The sequence below is a fragment of the Schistocerca cancellata genome, chromosome 3 (assembly GCF_023864275.1).
Source record: "Schistocerca cancellata isolate TAMUIC-IGC-003103 chromosome 3, iqSchCanc2.1, whole genome shotgun sequence".
NCBI lineage: Eukaryota > Metazoa > Arthropoda > Insecta > Orthoptera > Acrididae > Schistocerca > Schistocerca cancellata.
In genome coordinates this window covers 459,089,869-459,109,407 of record NC_064628.1, presented here as the reverse complement: position 1 = coordinate 459,109,407, position 19,539 = coordinate 459,089,869, and the positions used below count along the sequence as shown (strand labels likewise).

General features: G+C 43.5%; 1 protein-coding gene across 1 annotated transcript in view; it reads right to left on the bottom strand.

Annotated features, from left to right (window-relative positions):
• LOC126175231 (low-density lipoprotein receptor-related protein 6) overlaps positions 1–19,539 on the bottom strand; it is a 333,797-nt gene that overhangs the window by 196,435 nt on the left and 117,823 nt on the right. The window lies entirely within an intron of this gene.

Below are 19,539 nucleotides of genomic sequence, written 5' to 3'. Positions count from 1 at the left end.
GCTGAAATCTGGATCGCCGAACGGGGATCTGAACCAATCGAGGTGGCTTTCTGCTCTCCTCTATTTGTAATCGAAAGCAGCCCACATCGTTCAACATACAGCATTCAACCGTGTCAGTCAACACTGTGGCTACACACTGGTTATTGCCTCAACATCCCAATTGACATCAGCCCCTCTAACTAATTATCCTTATCTACTTGTTGCTCTATCGTCAACTTAGGTCAACACAGCACCACTGCAGAAGGATTTCGCTTGCACGAAGAATAATGCCAGCCACACTACGGCTTCGGAACTGTGAGCGCATCGGACGCATCTTCCGCAAGCATGCCGCAAAACGTTCAAAAAATTACGTGCATGTTGTGATGGTCGCAGATGTCATCCCTTATGTGTGTAAAACCACTCATTGAATTTATAACCGCATGCGATGGCTAACTACTGCCAAAACCTGTTCTCTCTTAGCTTGTAAATAAGACGCCAATGACAGTAAAGTGCTGGATGGCGACTTGCTTAGCACAAAAATGCGAGAAAACAAGTCGTTACGAAGCAATATTACTGGAGGTGGGCTACGCGTAAATTATATAAGAAGGAGATTTCCACGAATAAAAAACAACAATTCATTACAATAAGATGTCAGACATATTGACTTAAAATCAAGGGAACAGCTCTTGTAACTGCAGGACTGGGTGCACAGCGTAGCATGGAACTAAAATGGAGACTGTACGCAAACCTGAGAAACTGTACTCATTTGAAATGTTGAAAACTATACAAAGAGGTAATATGCGAGATGGGAAATAGGTCACCTTAACCTGGAGAGGCGGTAGTTGACTAGGAGATCAGTTAATGCGTACAGCGCTTAGTTAACTTGGAGCTGGAACAGGAAGAAAAGGGAAGAAGCAATAGTGATTTTGAAAACATTAGAATAAGACAGATATTTAAAATATTATCGAGGTTCTTCGGTAAAATACATATGTATGGAAGCATAAGCATAAAAAAAGGAAGAGGAGGAGGACAGCATGAATCCAATCGAAAAGGTAATAAAAAACTGAAAAACTGCAAACTAAAGGGTGGTGAGTGTTTTTACTAGTTATTTGACCCATTTGAGCCGATACTGGATACTTCATTATAGAAAACAGTGACGGAGAATGTGTATCTCTGTTCTCGTACGAAAAACTGGCGGCCTCAAACTTCTACTTTACTTCTGGAATGTGAAAAACACTTAAAAAGGACCCATATCTGGCTACTATGACTGAATGTTAGCAGGTCATCTTCGTTTACTATTCAGGCTGAACTAGACGATATGTGGAGGCACATACACAGCCGAAAAAAATGCAACACTCTCAAGGACTGTGTTCACTGGCACCAAGTTATAATACATGCACACTGAGGGGTTGCAGTGTTAGTGATTCATTTGTCACGGTCATCGGCGACCACGTGGCGTCCAGGAGGCAGTCAGTAACTGTGCTAAGTTTCGAGTTGAAGAGTGTTTGCAACATTCATTCTAGGGTACAACCATGCTCCACTGATGACCTAATGCTGCTGAGCAATTTCAGCCGTTTGAAAGCGGTCATATTGTGCGTCTGCGGGAAGCCCCACACCCGTACCCGTCCGCGTAGTACAGACACACGACAAAACCATGAATTTGCGAGCAGCGGTGAACAAATCTGATGTGTCACCAACAACCACTGGGAACTGTCTGTTTGCAGCAAGGCTAATAACACGTGTGGTTCTGGTCAAGCTAGCACTGGCATGATGACACTGTCGAGGTCGGATACTGTGGTGTCGTGAAAGAGTCAACTGGATAATAGAACGACACAGTTGATGTGCGGCGTAGAGCTAGTGAGCCGCTAATTCCGGAGTGCATCCGCCCATGACAACACACATAGTTTGTTACGCCCGCACTACTGCCGTGCTGTGCCTCTTCAGCATGACAATCCACGTCTGCAACGCAATGTTCTCTTTGTAGTATACAATAACTTCCCTGGCCAACGAGATCATCACATCTCTCGCCAACTGAAGACGTACAAGTGAGATGGTAAAGTGGGAACTACTTCGTTCTCCAGGCTCTATAAGAACCATCGCCAAACTGCAACAAAAGCCTACTTGGGATAGTCCTATAGCAGGATGCCATTCGGCACCTTTACGATCGTTTGCATGCGACAATACACCCCTGCATTGCCGCCAAAATAGGGTACACTGTGTACTGATGCGACTGTTTGGGTACACTTTCCTGCAACGTATGTGTTTTATTTGGTCTGAATATACTCCTACAATCACAAATTACCTGTGACTTCACTTGTCAATAAAATGACTTATCGTTGAGGGTGTCGCAAGTTTCTTCTCTGGTAGTGTATACACTGAGGTGACAAAATTCATAGGATTGCGATATGCACATATACAGATGGTGGTAGTATCGTGTACAGAAGATATAAAAGGGCAGTGCATTGGCAGAGCTGTTATTTGTATTCAGGTGATTCATATAAAAAAATTTACCAAGTGATTATGGCCGCACGACGGGAATTAACAGACTTTGAACGCGGAATGGTAGCTGGAGCTAGACGCATGGGACTCTCCATTTCGGAAATCGTTGGGAAATTCAATATTCCGAGATCTACAGGGTCAAGAGTGTGCCGAGAATATCAAATCTCAGGCCTTACCTCTCACCATGGACAACACAGTGGTTGACGGCCTTCACTTAACGACCGAGAGCAGTGGCGTTTGGGCAGAGTTGTCAGTCATAACAGACAAGCAACACTGCCTGAAAAACACACAGAAATCAAGACGAACGTATCCGATAGGACAGGGTGGCGAAATTTGGCGTTAATGGACTATGGCGGCAGACGGCCGACCCGAGTGCTTTTACTAACAGCACGACATCGCCAGCAGCGCCTCTCTTGGGCTCGTGACCATATCGGTTGGACCCTAGACGAATGAAAAACCGTGGCCTGGTCAGATGAGCTCTATTTCAGTTGGTAAGCTGATGGTAGGTCTCAAGCGTAGCGCAGACCCCACGAAGCTATGGACCCAAGTTGTTAACAAGGCTCTGTGCAAGTTGGTGGTGGCTGTGTTTACATGGAATGTACTGGGTCCTCTGGTCCAATTCAACCGATCATTAAATGAAAATGGTTATCTTCGGCTACTTGGAGAACATTTACAGCCATTCATGGACTTTATTTTTTTTGAATGAAAATGTGCCATGAACCAGGCCACAATTGTTCGCGACTGGTTTGAAGAACGTTCTGGACAATTCGAACGAATTATCTAGCCACAAAGATCACCTGACACGAATCCAATCTAACATTTATGGAGCATAATCGAGAGTTCATTTCGTTCACAAATACCCGTACCAACAAAACTTTTGGAATTACGGACGGCTACAGAGGCAGCATTGCTCATATTTCTGCAGGGGACTTCTAACAACTTGTTGAGTTCATCCCAAGACGAGGAATCATTCGTGCACAGCAATAAAGTCGAAAAGTAAGAGGAATCTCGTTCTTCTCCATCAGTCCTCATTCTTCATTACTAATGGGTGATTAGTGATCATTGAATTGCATAGTTTTCCACCAAGACAAGAAGGATTTTCGATGGAGGTTTCTTGTGCATATGACTCGGTGGGCTACATTTTAAATATTACAAACGTTTCATTTTGTGTGTTACAAGTTAGGCTCAGTCTGGAACCGCGCGACCGCTACGGTCGCAGGTTCGAATCCTGCCTCGGGCATGGATGTGTGTGATGTAGTTAGGTTTAAGTAGTTCTAAGTTCTAGGGGACTGATGACCTCAGAAGTCAAGTCCCATAGTGCTCAGAGCCATTTGAATTCTTTTCTGATGAACGAGGACTAGCCCATCTGGATGTGGATGTGCATGAGGCCTGGCCTACAGCAGGAAACATTCTAGACAAGACACAACGCACATCCACAGGCTCACCATACGCTCAAGTAAGGCAAAACAGAAAGAGAAACACGCTCCACCATGACCCAGGCAACAAAATGATGAACTTTTCCGAACAGTCGGGAACGGCTGAAGGAGCAGCATTTTCCCTATTTACATGCTCGCACAGCCATAGTCAGTCAACGGCCTTGCCATAGTGGTAACACCGGTTCCCGTCAGATCACCGAAGTAAAGCGCTGTCAGGCTGGGCTAGCACTTGGATTGGTGACCATCCGGTCTGCCGACCGCTCTTGGCAAGTGGGGTGCTCTCAGCCCTTGTGAGGCAAACTGAGGAGCTATTTGACTGAAAAGTAGCGGCTCCGGCGGCGGGAGAGCGGTGTGCTGACCACATGCCCCTTCATATCCGCATCCAGTGACGCCGATGACACGGCGGCTGATCGGTACCGTTGGGCCTTCATGGCCAGTTCGGGCGGAGTTTAGTTTTTCGCAGCCGTTGTCCACAAACCTGAGCTCACAATCTTAGTGCACGCTTCGATTTTATGTCGTGTAACCTATGATGTAGTCAAAGTTGTTGACACTTTGATTTAAGAACTATAATAGCAACTATCACATGACTTGTACTTCTCAATTTTTTTGACAAATGTTCTTCAAATGACATTTCTTTGACTGATCACTGATACAAAGCAACTAGTATTGTTATATTATTCGTAATACATTTTATACATAGTTAGGTATCATATTGAAGTCCTAGGCATCTAAAGTACATTAAAATTGAGGGCTGATGGTAATTTGTATTTAGAGGGAGGGGGAGGACTGAATTATCAAAACTGGTGATCTTATCTCCTCCAACTCGTTCCCTCAGAACATAACGCTGAATCCAGAGCTGATCTGCTTTCACCAATCGCTGTACCAGAATGTTTCCAAGGAGATGACAATTTTCCCCGGAAAGGTAATTGTCGACCGGTTGCTCTAACGATGGTAGCACAACTTCGCACGGCAGCACGTGAGAAGAGACGCCGTCGATGAAATGCTGCCAGCCTACTGTACACGTAAATGAGCAAGCTTTCATCGGGCGGCGGAGAAATCTCTGGGATGAGCCTTTCGCAGAATATACGCAACAGTGATGCATCTAAGATGAATCACGCGAGTCGGTGACAGTATCAGATATCTATACGTGACCGTTTAAAGGGTTACAAGTTGGAACGATTACATGTCTGTTGTGAAAAGCAGGAAAACTAGATTCCGATTCATTGTGTATATTCTGATGACGCGTACCCCACAAAAGAAAGAAAGAATAAGAACCTTGTGGACCTGTATGTGAAGAATGGTTACTAGTCACTACTGAATTCTAGCGGTCAAGTGCGCGTATGGAAACCGACAGGTTGCAAGACAGAATCCCAGTCGGACCAGGGATTCTTCAGTCTGCGTTATACCATAGCCTTCCTCTCTCGACAATGTGAGGAGTCTCCAGAAACAACACATGGTTCGGTTTTCACGTTAAACAGTAGTTACAGCAGGCCATTGAGACACAAGAAATTATTATTGTCAGAATGTTATAAAAATATTCAGCGGAGAGTTAGCCGTTGCGAGAGATCAACGTATATTTGACATATTTGACTGCACTGCAGTTACAGAAACTGCTGCAACACGCTGAGTGATTTATGACGTTGACCAAAATCAAGGGCACAAGTCACATGCTGTTATCTCGTAGCAATATATCATACTGAACTACGCTTGATTCGATGTGTGTAGTTCCTACACACGATGTGTATATAGCGTTTCTCGTCTATTCTTGAAATGCCACCACGATTTTCATGTGTCAAAAGGACGTACCCTGGAAAGCATACGTAAATAAATCTGAATAGTTACAGAACACGAACTGGGGCGAACTATTAGCTGTGCCGTAAATGACAAGGAAGCCACATAAATATCAATATGTGATGCTGAGATGTATACACTTATGTTAATATGTAATAAATATAAATACCACAATTCTGCAACTGCATATATTACCATGCGGAATTTTTTCATTGTATTTGACAAAATATATGAACTCATTGGGCACTTTAAACTTAGCCGTCAAGTGCTTGCTGTTTAATAATATGCGTTTGCTCGCCGTATTTTCATAATTATCCACTTGAAAGAGAACATGGCCTTAAAATGAGCTTCAAGGACAACATGACGAGAAAGGCGTTTTAAAAAAAAAAGTATGTTCGGCGCAGCAATAGCCTATTACTCTGTTTCATTTGATTGAGGAATTTAAAAAGTGCTTCAGCTGAAATCGTCTTTTCGCGAGAGGATTTAGACAAAATTGTACAGCTAGAAGGACTGGAAGCACAAAACGCAGGAGCCAGCAGCCACTGACTGGAATTCAAGTAGAATATAACAGCGCACCTGAAACTCATTCTGCAAGTGCTGCATGGTGGGCCGGAAGTCACAAGAAATGACACCGGCGGTTTCCAACCACGATGTCGAAGAGCCAAGAGGGACAAGGGTAAGAAAATGGAAGAGAGGACACAAAAAACACATAGAAGGCGAGCGACGGCAATCTCTATTAGCTCGTGAAGTTTTTCGCCCAGAAACTAAATGGCCAAAGCCATACCGATGTGCGCCGCCTCTGTGATACAATCTCAAACGTTAAAAGTAATGGTCCTATTCTGCCGCGCTGCTGTGTGGGGAGAGCACACGGCACTACCTTTCCGTCAACGCTGATCGCTGCTGCTGCTGCCGCCGCCGCCTCCTCCTCCCCGTCAAGACACAATCCGCTGTCGCCCCGGAGCCGGCCCGTAATAACAATAATTGCGTTTACTTCAAGGCTACGGCCAAGTAACAATTTAGATGGTAACAACAAGCCATGTCCTGCTCGAGGTCCATAAATAAGAAGTACAGAGAGGATAGAGGGAGGGGAGGGAGACCGGCGGGTGGGGGCGGGGGGGGGGGGGGGGGAGAAAAAAAACAAGAAGCCGCCGTGCTTGCAGTGTACTTCGCATTTACAATCAACAAGGCTACAAACTGTGCTTTATAATTCCGGCGTCGCGGTGTTCGTTTTGCCGCGGCGGCTACAGTCAGGTGCTGGTGGAGGCGGAGGCTGCAGGAGGAGAAACGGGTACGCTGGCGTCGGCGGACGGCCAGGACCGGTTAGGGCGGCCGGGTGGACGCGGCACCCACGGCTGCCGCAGCGGGCCGCGAGTGTACTTAACGAGCGACTCGGATCCCTGAAACGATATGGCAGGCACGCACACGTACTTATATATCATGTGGCCCATCTTAAAGTCAACACCCAACATTATCTAGGAAACACGAATTCCTGGGCTTGCCCCACGCACACACACAGCGGGCCTGTATAATGGCTCACCGTCGGAGAGCGCCGAGACCCCTGTCTGCTAGCCGAGCTGCGTTCGCCTCCAATAAGACGCTGCTCGATAACCGATGTTCAGTATCGCTGCAAGGGAGTTGCTGTTCTTGAGTGCAAACCGTTAGCTACGGACTGTTCTACTGTGTTAGAACAGGTGTTTTCCCAAACTTCTGCCCAGTATGACGCTGTCAAGTTGTGCCTGCAGAATGTGATACACAGCGCAGGGGGTCGGGGGATTGCTGGGAGCGGACGTAAGTGATCCACTATTCTTCTTCTTCTTCCTCCTCCTCCTCCTCCTCCTCCTGTTCCCCTACGAGGGTCGGCATTGTTTTCCCAATGCTTATGACAGTTCGTCGCCAGATGCCACCCTCCTCACGCCACGACTCACCCCCAGGCTGAATCTGTGCGACATGTCAGTCTGCGTCCACAGGATGATTCCGTGATCGTGTCACAAACTTTGAGAGATGATGGAAAACGGTAACTTTTTATCATTTTGAGGTAAGAGTCCATGGTCCGGAAACGACCTGCTCGAGAGTTGGACGAGGAAATCGTTCTGACACCTCTGACAGTTGAATACCTGTACCGGTGTGTTTTTCCTAAGATTGTAGGGTACGCAAATTTCTGAGGTGGTAGTATGGGCCAAAATAAGAGAAAAATATCTAGTAAACATGGGTTCTACAATGCATACCTTAAGAACTATGAGCATTTGTTCAATAGAAGAGATTGTTTCACAGGATTGAATGCAGACAAGTGCTTATAGCTCTTAAAAAAGGCATTTTAGAGCCCGTGTTTTCTTCTTATTTCGTTCCTTACTACGACCTCTGAAAGTAACCTACACTGCAAGCATTGCAACAACAGTACCGGTGTATGTATTCCACTGTCAGAAGTATCAGAGCGTTTCCGGACCAGGGTTCCTCATCTCAAATTGATACATTTAACCTTTTCCTTCATCCCTGAAAGTTTGTAAGTTCATCACGGAAATCATCATGTAGAATAAATCTCGTCTTTAAGTGTGGGAACGTTCCATAAACATCATCGTAGCGTTTATCTGAAGCGAGACATGGGTACCTGCCCGGTATTCACCTAGTTGAATGTATGAAACCGCCTGAGAGCCATATCTTTCTTGGTCTCAGTCACTGGCCCTCTTCGTTAATCCGCCAGGCGGTATCCGAGGGAGGCTCGATTCCCCGAATCCCGGAAGCGGTGGATTGGCTTCTTCCGCTATCCACGCTGTTACCAGAACAAGTTGAGTTATGTTGGCCTTTTTTGCTTGTTTCCAGTCTCTGGAAATTTCAGCTGGTAAATGCACTGTGTTTGACAAAAGTGCAGTAGTAATTACGCCTCAGCACTGAGCGCACTGCACATAGGTCGTGCTTATTTGGTTAAAGTGAATGAAGAGGCTATCTCTGTTCTATCGTCTGGTTTTTCTGTTCGCCACTGGCATTTTTATAGAAGTAAATAATACAAATAATTATGCTATCACTGCGAGATGAAGTCGCTGCTACTTCCCTCTACATCACTCCTCTCCCCGAAACACTATGTACGAGGGCGAGTAATGCCTCCGAATTCTCCATGTGACAACTCTTAACGATTTAAAAAAATAAAACAAACGTTATTAAGGTTTTATATATTTATTCTTCATGTCTAATATTTACTTCTCAACATGTCATACTGGCGATGAACAAATTTCTTCCAATGACAGACCAGTTTGTTGATACCGTCATTGTAGAATGTTTGACTTCTTTGACGGAGCCACAAGCTTACTTCTGCTTGCACCGTTTCATAGCTATCAAAGTAAAGTCATCGAAGGTGTTCTTTAAGTTTTCGAAACATGAAAACCGGATGGGGGCCAAGACGGGTCTGTATGGTGGATGATCGATGACAGTAAACTCAAGGCGTCGGATTTTTACAGACGTCGCAGCGCTGGTCTGTGGTCGGGCAGTGTCATGCTGAAGCGTGCTCCAGGTGTAGACAAACTCTGCGAATTCCAAACTCGATTACAGCACGCTGTTTCTCAGCCAACGACGGAGTTGTCTAGCGGCGGAGGACTGCAAATACGTAGACAAGAAGAATAAAGATATAGGATGTTTAGTAATGTTTGTTTTACTTATAAAGCTTTAAGGATTGAGTCATAAAAAGCTCGGAGGCATGACTTTTCAGCACGCCCTCTTAGTAGCGAGTGTCACATCCTTCTGGTCCTGACCACCACTGCAGCAAAAAATCTTGTTATCGCGGACACATCATGGAACATATATGCACCTGTGATTCTAAGAAATAAAAGGGAACACACGGAAGAAAATGACACCGATCAAAATATAAGATAACATTGCAGAAACGTTCGAGTACTCATGAGTCTGTGAACAAGGCGTTTGCAAAGTATCTGCGAATGTGTGGTGCCGTGCAGCCACTGACTTCAGTAGGAAACATTGTCCTAGTAAACGCATATAAATTCGACATGTTAACTTTTCGAAGACGTCGCATTTAACTGCGCTCAAATCCCCCCCCCCCCCCTCCCCCCGTCCTGCCTTAACGAGAAATATAATACTGCTTCAGCACGTTACATGTTACAAATTACTATAGGCTCGTACGTGATAAATTTTTATAAACATGAATACACGCTGCATAGCCCAAACTTAAATCTTGTTGCTGCAAAATGCTGTACAGTTCTACTGCTGGACAGAAGCGAAGAGCTCTTACATTCAGGGCAAATGCACTTTTCTACGGAACGTAGCAACGATGCAGCTGGAACAGAATGTGGAGAGACCACTTCATGATGCCCCAACAGTTGAAATTACTTGCAGTGTGCGACACACGTTACTTAAATGTCATTCTGACAGACTATTTATATAATGTAAATAATTTAGCGATCAGGGTTGTAAGCAGTGACTTCAAGCCGTGGTGTATTGGAGGTGGAAGGTGACGGGGGAAGGGTAGGGGGGGGGGGAGGAAGATTACAATTTAACTTACCGTCGACGACTAAGTCATTAGAGAAAAAGAACAATCTCGGATTGGGGAAGGGACAAGGAGATAGTATCTTTTCAGAGAAATCATCCCGGTATTTACCGCCAACGATTTAGCTAAACTAATAATAACCTACATCTGGACGGTCAAGCGGGGATTTGAGCTCACGAATGCGAGTCCACTATGGTAATCACTACACCAAAGTGTTCGGTCAAGGACTTCCTGTATGAACCTCGTCGTTGTTCCTCGCAAACATGTTACTCGTTGACAATACGAAACGCTCAGTGTCAAAGACAGTTAAGCCACCCAAGCGGTAAGCATTTACTTTTCAATGCAGATGTACTAATGGTCGGCTATACTAGTAAACTTAGCCTATTCTGCACCAGGTAACATTCACTCGTCTACACGCTATAAGAAGCAACCATAGAAATTCACGTGTTGCCGAGAACTCTAGACCTGAGGTCGGGCGTTTCTAACTAACGGGGGCAAGATACTGCCGTGCGGTCTCTGCGCGAGACTGTGTATTAGCCAACGAGCAAATTATGCATGCCTACAAGATGTTTCCTAGCAAACAATGTGAGGCTGCTGTTGATATTTGCAGAACTAACAGACTGCTTATGTGCCTGACATGAAAGAGACCGCGCTCTGTACCGGCAAGTGTCGCAATCCAAGCGAATACGCAGGCTTATAGTTCCTTGCTTCTCTATGTACAGTTTGTTAAGTTAGAGTAACTGTTGTAGGAAAAACTGGGCATTCCAATCGCTTTACACTTTTAACGTGAAGCTCTAAATACGATTTCACGTGACGACTTTGACACTTTTCAGACATGATAGTCATTAAGTAGTGCCGGAACTCTCACATTTACATCTAAAAATACTCGCATACTCCTTAAGCCACTCAACAGTGCGCGGAGGAGGTTACTTGGCACTAATACTGGACATTTTTTGTTCCATTCGTTCTATTTGCTTATTGGGCGGTGCACAGTCCCTGAACGAGATTTGAGATGGTGGCAGCCAGCAGAACTGTAGCACAGTTTCCCTCGAATGCAGGTTTTCTAAATTTTTACCCAACAAGGTTTAGCAAAAACAAGGTGCTCTTTCTTCCACAAACTCCACTAAATTCTCCGAGGATTCTAGCAGCGCGCCTCTGCATTCGTTTGGTATCTGTTGCCACACCTACTTGAAACGGGATACGAGCGCTGGGGCAATATTCTATAAATGGTCGCACTAGCGCCTCATTCGCTGTTTCCACTACTAATACGTCCCACTTTCTGAGAGTCCTCGAAAACGATCTGTATCCCACTAGTCTTCCCTAATATTTGTTTTACGTGATAGTCCCATTTCGAATCACTTCCTTATCTTGTTCTTCTTCACTTCATGTATTAGCTAAATTGTCTATTACGGTATTTCATGTCTTTTGTGGCCTTCCTATAGTGTTTCTTCCAGTGCATTTATAACAGAGTCTTTGCCGGGAATCTTTCTCCACGCATAGGGTCACCATGTTCCTACAATTTTCCGTTTTCTTTTATTTTTTCGTTTACGTTATATATATGTCTAAATCGTTCTTTATCTCCTCATTTCTCTTACAATCTTCTCTTGTCCATTTTTCTCTTCTTGGTGTGTCACCCCTAAATATTTAAACGATGTAAGGTGGTGCAAATGTTCGCCACTCATATTGTAATCGCATACTATCGTGCTCTTTATCTCTTTTCTTCTTCTTCTTTTCATTTGGGCCTGCTTAGGACCAAGGGGATTGTTTCGACTCTCACAAGTGTCTTTTGTTTCTTCGTAGCCCAGGAACCTTTCATTTTCTGGCTGTGCACTTCATTCTGCTGGCTGCTGTACTCTTTTTGATGGCAAGGGAACACTGCCAACACCCCTTGCAGGGTCTGCTGGAATCTAGACCGGTCCTATATGGTTTCTCGTATAATTTCAAGATGCCTCAGATTTGATTTTACTATGACAATCCACTTGTTCTTGGACGCCTTTCCTCCAACTGTCGTGGTGAAGATCCTGTTCGGGAGCCAACAGGAGTACATGCTAGTTAAATGTCCGTAGAATGGTGCATTTTCCTCATAGGTGTGTTAATGTCTTCTTGGAGATGGCACAGCTCACTGTTACGTCTGGTCCTACAGGTGCCATCCTCTTCTCTTTTGGCCCTAGTATTTTCCTTATGATTTTCCGTTCTTTCAGCTCTAGTTCCCAGAGTGGAACCTTCCTGTTTTCTCTCTCTGTTATTGGCGTTACAATTCATTTATTCTAGTTCTGATCGCAAGAATTTTCGAGCTACTAAAGCGATAATCAGCGTATGAATCATCGAGGGATCCACAAGCCTCTTCTCTAACTGGACCTGAGAGCTCCAATCTGATTTTTTTACGCAGTATTGCAATCCAGCCGCGTTTTTTTTTTTTTTAAATCTTTCGCTCCATGTCGCATAACGAGAATATCGGGATATGACAGTATGACAGTTAGTCGCCTCCTACACGGATTAACATCCACTCCGATTCGCTCTTTGTGGACACCCTGAAGATTATAACGGTAAACTGCGGTTTTTACAGTACGTGGAATTCATCCATTCTAGTGCTACGTTAGATCATCTGCACAACGAAAAAGCGTGCATAAATTTCAGAAGAAACTAGAAATAAATACACAATGAAAGACCTGTCTTGGCAGAGATTTGCAGCCTATCTTCAATAAAGCCTTACAGCAAGCCGTATTTCAACACGAAGCTCGTTAGCAGTACACGAGTTAAAAGTTCGCAAGACCGGATACTCTTACATATTTATAAGCTCGCGGGTAAGAAATTTCTGGAGTGGCACTAACGCGGCTACATCATTTTCTGTGGCAGCGCCAGTGTAGTACACGCAATATATTGCACAGAAATGCCTATAATTACGATCAACAGCCAAAAAACTGTGACACTGAATGCGTATAACCAAGTGGCAGTCAAGTCTATAAATCTCGACAGTTTTATGCATCTGCAGCGCAGTACACGCTTTAGAAAATTTATCGACGCTTTTTCAGCTGTACTAAGTATAAATGACTAAGTAATGTGGTGACCTGCATCAGTACAGTGTAAAATTCTACCTTCAGCAATAATTCCGCAGAATTTTACACAAAACGTCTGTTTGATCGTCACTGTGATCGAAAGAAATGTTTGTAGCTTTTCAGTGAACAGGTCATTTGTCAGCTGTGTTCAGTCTGGTGGTGAATGTATCAAGAGACAGTCTTCTACGAAGGTGTCAGGACGTCTAAGAATGTCGACGTTTATGACAATGAAAGGTCGGCGCAACCAATATTATTTTATTACAGACTATGAGGACCGTCAGGAAGCTGTCCTGTCGCAGTCTTAATACCACATGCCCGTCACGTAAGAGGAGAGGTAGCATTAACGTTCTGTGACTGTGTGTAAGAAGAGCGGGTTGCCTGAAAAGGCTTGTACCTCCTGTACAATGTTAAAGAACAGGCTCGGGCTATTAGAGACTGATTGCGTATCACATTTGCATAGTACTGGATTTGTTAGGAATGGCTATCAAATATGCCCCACGCTAGCCAGACTCTGATAGATTAAGCTTCTTGGTGTAAGTTAAATCTACGGCGAACAGCGAGAAGATTCGAGACTGCATCTCTATCTCTGTGTCCTCGAAAATTTATAAATCTCCATACAAACTAATACCCAAAGTCAGTTTAACAAATAACTTTCATGGCTTCACTTTTAATTATTACTTATTTTCCACTATTTGTCAGTTTCGGTTGTCAGGGAATTTTCAAGCAGTATAACGTTCATGAGAGCATGCCACGAAGCTATCAAGCCACCGACATGGCAAATAGACATAAAACGTACAATCGACATATAAACACTTTGAAAGTACAGTAGTAGCTGAAACGAAAATACTTCACAATGGAGTCAACTTATTTTTGAAGTGTTTTTGTGCCGATTGCACACATGTCTATTTGCGCAGGTTTTAAGTGTGTCTTCTATGTGGTGGTGGATGAACAGTTTGGTGGCTTGTGCTAATGCACGTCAACTACAGCTTTAAAACGGCCTAACAGCCTAAACTGACCTCTAATGGAAAATAAAGAAAGCTGAAGTGGTCGGTGAAAGAAAGAGCGAATAAATAAAAACCTATTAAGAGGCATTACCTGTTATATGTTTGGTTTAATTCAAACACAAGAACATAAATACATCTATACACGACAATATATATTTTCGACACCTACTTCTAGTGGTACATAGGGAACAACCTGTTATCAGCATACGGAGCATTCTAAACTACAACAGACTATGTGATCAGAATAATCTTTTATAAGCTGAGGGTTAGCACTTTCTTCCGGCGGCCCCTATAGTTACAGTCGAAGATGTAAAATGCCGTCATTTCAGGAATTACTGAAGTATTGCCGACGGTGAGGCATTTTGCAGATACCCTAAAAATGACGCTTTTTGGCGCAGTGTGTGTATTTTGTTCATTTGTCATAGTAAATACAACTGCGTATCTTCCCTGTGAACGGCCATATTATTAAGAATGGATTTCCATTCGAAAACAATGAATGACAACATTTCGATCATTTCACCAACTGAGGTCTAACCGATCTACCTTCGGAGAAATGAGTAGTCGTCAACTTCAATAAGGCGTACGGCCGCTACCACATCCAACAAAAAATTATTACGAAAGCGACACAACATGTAATCCACAGCCTGTGGGCTTATCATTTAAATGAATTCAGTTCAAATATGAAAACATTTTCTAACAACAGGAAATGTATGATCTCAAACGGCTTTGACGAAACGAAGGTAGTCTTCAACTTCTAATTTCTTTTTAAATTAGTACACACATATTTACGCTAGAGGAGTGTTCCATTATTGAATTTCCCTACAATGGCGCCAACAATATTTTTTTACATGTGGTTTGCATTTCAAAACAGTGCAATTGCTAAAATAAGTGTATAAGACGAAAACGAACAGAAAACACAATTGTTTAATGTGATTGTCAACTACTATCGGTACTTCTGACGGTCTCTGTAATTCATCTTACGGAAAATGAATTACGACGCCAAAAGCAAGTCTTTCTCGACGTTACAGAAAGTTTTTAGTATATTGTCACTTCATAAAATGACAACCAGAGAGGCAAGAAACCGCTAACATATACCCATATCTCAAAGAAAAGACCAGAATGTAACACAGACCGTACAAATGTGAAGCTTTATTTCATCAAGACGGAGCTTTAAGCTCGAAGTCCACATTATGGTTTTTCGTCTTTTTTTTTGTAGATGCCTGCGCGCTCTCAGTGTCTAATGGGATAAAAAAACTGCATATAAATACACAACGCAACGACTACAGTAGGCCTGAAAATCGCTGCCGGCTGGTGTGGCCGAGCGGTTCTAGGCGCTACAGTCTGGAACCGCGCGACCGCTACGGTCGCAGGTTCGAATCCTGCCTCGGGCATGGATGTGTGTGATGTCCTTAGGTTAGTTAGGTTTAAGTAGTTCTAAGTTCTAGGCGACTGATGACCTCAGAAGTTAAGTCCCATAGTCCTCAGAGCCATTTGAACCATTTTTTGAAAATCGCAGATAACAGAAGTGTTTCTGACCATCAGAGCGGCTCTTGACTGTCCTTGCAATGATCAGCAGTTGCAGAAAATTTTATATATTCTTAGAAAGTTGATAAAATCTTCCAAAGTCTACAGCGCTCTTACTTTACCTTCAGATTATAGAGTACCGTAGTAGAATTCATATATTTTTATAAATGAGAACGCCTAAACAAGGTTAAATAGTGGCAACTCAAAACCCTGTTGACAGATCGAAAGGTCCTGAAGAAATTATGGCACTCGTTAAGAACGCAGATACGTACGGAACTAGGCACAATGGACTGAGCATTACACAGTTCGTCTCAGAAACATAAGCTTAACTGAAAACTGGAAATGCCAAACGTTGTAAGTGTCAAATCTCACATTTGCTAGGAGATAGAAAAATAGTATATAATTTTAGACATGACTCTTCGTATGTAAAAAAAAAAAAAAAAAAAAAAAAGAAAAGAAAGAGGTGTTGTGATGTCTTAGAATTATGCTGCTCCCTTTTTCATTGCAAAAAATGAGACAAATTAGAAAATGAATAATTTATTAAGAACGTTCTAGGAGCCCTACCAGGGAACTGACTGGTTCTAAGAGCCAATAATGGAGTTTTTGTAAATAGTCTTCACGGGTTTGCCGCCGGATCACGTTGTGCAAATTCCACAATATTCCCTCGGAGCAACTGTCCGACATCTTCAAGTGGTTCAACCTTGTTGGTGGAAGGCAAACAATAGCTAAGGTGACAAAATTAACTCTCAAATTCATACAACAATTATGCATCGGTATCAGAGTATTACAAAATTATTATCTAACGTTCCCTAATCGTAAACAGCTATATCAATGGAGTAGGTGTGAAATGGACACTACATAGAAACACTTTCACTTTCATAGCAGTAACGATGAGTACTGAGCTAAGACGAGCCAGATTTATGTACTACATGAACCACCCCTAAATAGAAAAGGAGCAGGAATCGGCGGTAGCTTAGAGCCAATTCTCAGCAACTTCCTACTAACATTAGATGTTAGCTGTATAGCATTTATTTTTAAAAAATTCAAATCTTCCAAGCACGACCGGTATTAAGTGTCAAGCCTATGTACGGAGGTACACTTCAATCATCGTTACAAAAAAATGGTTCAAATGGCTCTGAGCACTATGGGACTTAACATCTATAGTCATCAGTCCCCTAGAACTTAGAACTACTTAAACCTAACTAACCTAAGGACAGCACACAACACCCAGCCATCACGAGGCAGAGAAAATCCCTGACCCCGCCGGGAATCGAACCCGGGAACCCGGTCGTGGGAAGCGAGAACGCTACCGCACAGTATCGTTACAACACAGGAACAATCTTCAATACTTTTGTTACAGTCAATCGTACGTATATGTATGATTATCCTTATTTTCACTGTATATCGCCTTATGGTATCACGTTTTGGGGCGTTGTGCACTCCCAATGAACATCCTTAGCCCAGAAAAGGGCAGTCCGATCTGCCGCCTGAATGAGCGAACTTCGTTTACAAGAATACTAACTACGCGATCCCTTTGTATATACTCCACCGTGGGATTTGTTGTTCATAATACTGACTTGTTCAGAAGAAGTTGCAACATTCACTCGGTGAACACTAGACAGAAAAGCGTTCAGCGCTTATATAACACTTCCTTAAGCACTGTATGAATAAATTTGCACTACTGAACAAATTTCATATTCGATTAGCTTCAAGCAGAACTGAAGCGAATTGAGTGATAATCCCCAAGTATTCAAATCTGAGCTGAAAGGTTTCTCTGTGATACACTTCTCAGTGTCCACATATCGAAGAACGGAGACGAGACGCCCCCAGCCTATCCCTTTCGTTTGTTTTGGACTTCCGCGCTTTTATTGTTAAGAAAAAAAATGCTCCACACATCAAAGTTACATTTCTGCTGTGAAAAAGAAAAGAATTTTATATTAGTAGACAATGAACAAGCTTGACTAATTTTTGTTACGTTTTCGGACGGGAGAGAAACGCAATAGCCCTTTCATCTGAGAGAAGTACAGAAACAAATAAGGTCGACTGTGATTTAATCACAGAAATAAACCAAGTAAATGTATTTCACAGGAAGATACTAAGTAAATTTATTTCAATGTTAAATCAGAACTATAGGGCAGCTAGGATAAGCTATTTTTTAAAAAAACCTCGCCCTCCACTGAAAACAGCTATTAACCAAACGCTACGCTGCTGACAGTTGTTCCGACTTGCCTTTCATGTTAAATACGTGCAACTCATCTTTATTTTTTGTGTGAGCAAGCCTACCGAAAATAGATGCACCGATCGAGGTCACACGGTGACCCGTTTGCTCACGGTGCCCCAGGCCGTGTATACCCTCTCATAAATTTTCTTTCCTTATTAATACGTTTCTTTCGTTTTTAAATGTTCTATCACAATTCTGTAATCTGCACTATCTGACCAAATGCAGCTAGACACCTATTCGTGGACATTAATGTGTGGTATGTCGGCTCTCGCCTTTATGATAGCTTTCACTCTGCTTGCGACACTTTTGATGAGGTGTCTGTGGAGGAATGGCAGTTCGTTCTTCATCGGGAGCCGAAACCATAGAAGGCAGTGATGTTGGGTGCTGGGTCTGGAGCGAAGTCTGCGTTACATCTCATCCCAAAGGTGATCCACTCGGTTCAAGTGTGGACTTAGGGCAAGCCAGTCCATTTCAGAAATGTTACTGTCCACAAGCATTCCCTCAGTGATGCTGCTTTATGACACGGTACATCCTCATGCTGATACAATCAAGCATCGTCTCCGAACTTTAGCTCTATCACACGCAGTACGCAATGCTGTACCGTGACACAAGCTTCTGCGCGCTTCACTGTTGGCACTACACAAGATGGAAGGTAATGTTCTCCATGCATTCGCCAATACCAGAAACCCTTACATCGGATTGCCAAAACGTATAGAGTCATTTACCACTCCAAATCATTTGTTTTCAGTCATGCACTGCCGAGTGTCGTCGTTCTTCGCACAACCTGAAGTCTCCCTCATCACCGATTAAAGAAATGCGTGACTTATGAGGAGCTGCTCGACCAGTGTACACCATTCTTTTCCATTCCCGACGCACAGCTGCTAAGCTGGATCGTTGGCGGGGCTTTGGAACTCAAGAGTGATTCGTTCCGCCGACTCCACGCGAATTTTTACAACCAACCTCCGCAATCTGTATGGGAAGTCTGCCTGGTCTTGGGTCAGCCGTGGTTGTTCCTTCGCGTTACCACTCTACAGTCTTATCACCAACAGGCGACTGGGAAAGCTTAAGATGGGTTGAAATGTCCCTGATGGATTTGTTACTCAGGTTACTTACGAAGTCACTGAGCTCCTCTGACACACACATTCTGCTGTTTCTGCTTCTCTACAGACAACACAACACTCCTTTTAGACAACGACAATACCGATTTACTTAACTTGTTTGTTAACCTTTATAGCGAAGATGAGAGGGAGGAGCTCTTCTTGTTTGGGATGGGTGTTCGGTTACAAAAGGTTGGTCATTCTCGCGGAGTTGGCAGGCGTGATCGGCTGAAGTAGCAAGTTATTTTTAGTCAGTTCGTTTATTGTTCTAACCAACACATTTGTTTATTGAGCTGTCAGACTAAAGCCCCTTAACGGAACGTCAGATACTTTCAATAATCACTAGGAAGGACTTCTTATCAGAGAGACGAGTGCTTTCACTGCTACTCGGCTTGGTAACTAGTGGCCACTTGGCCTAACTCAGAAATTATCAAGAGTTTGAA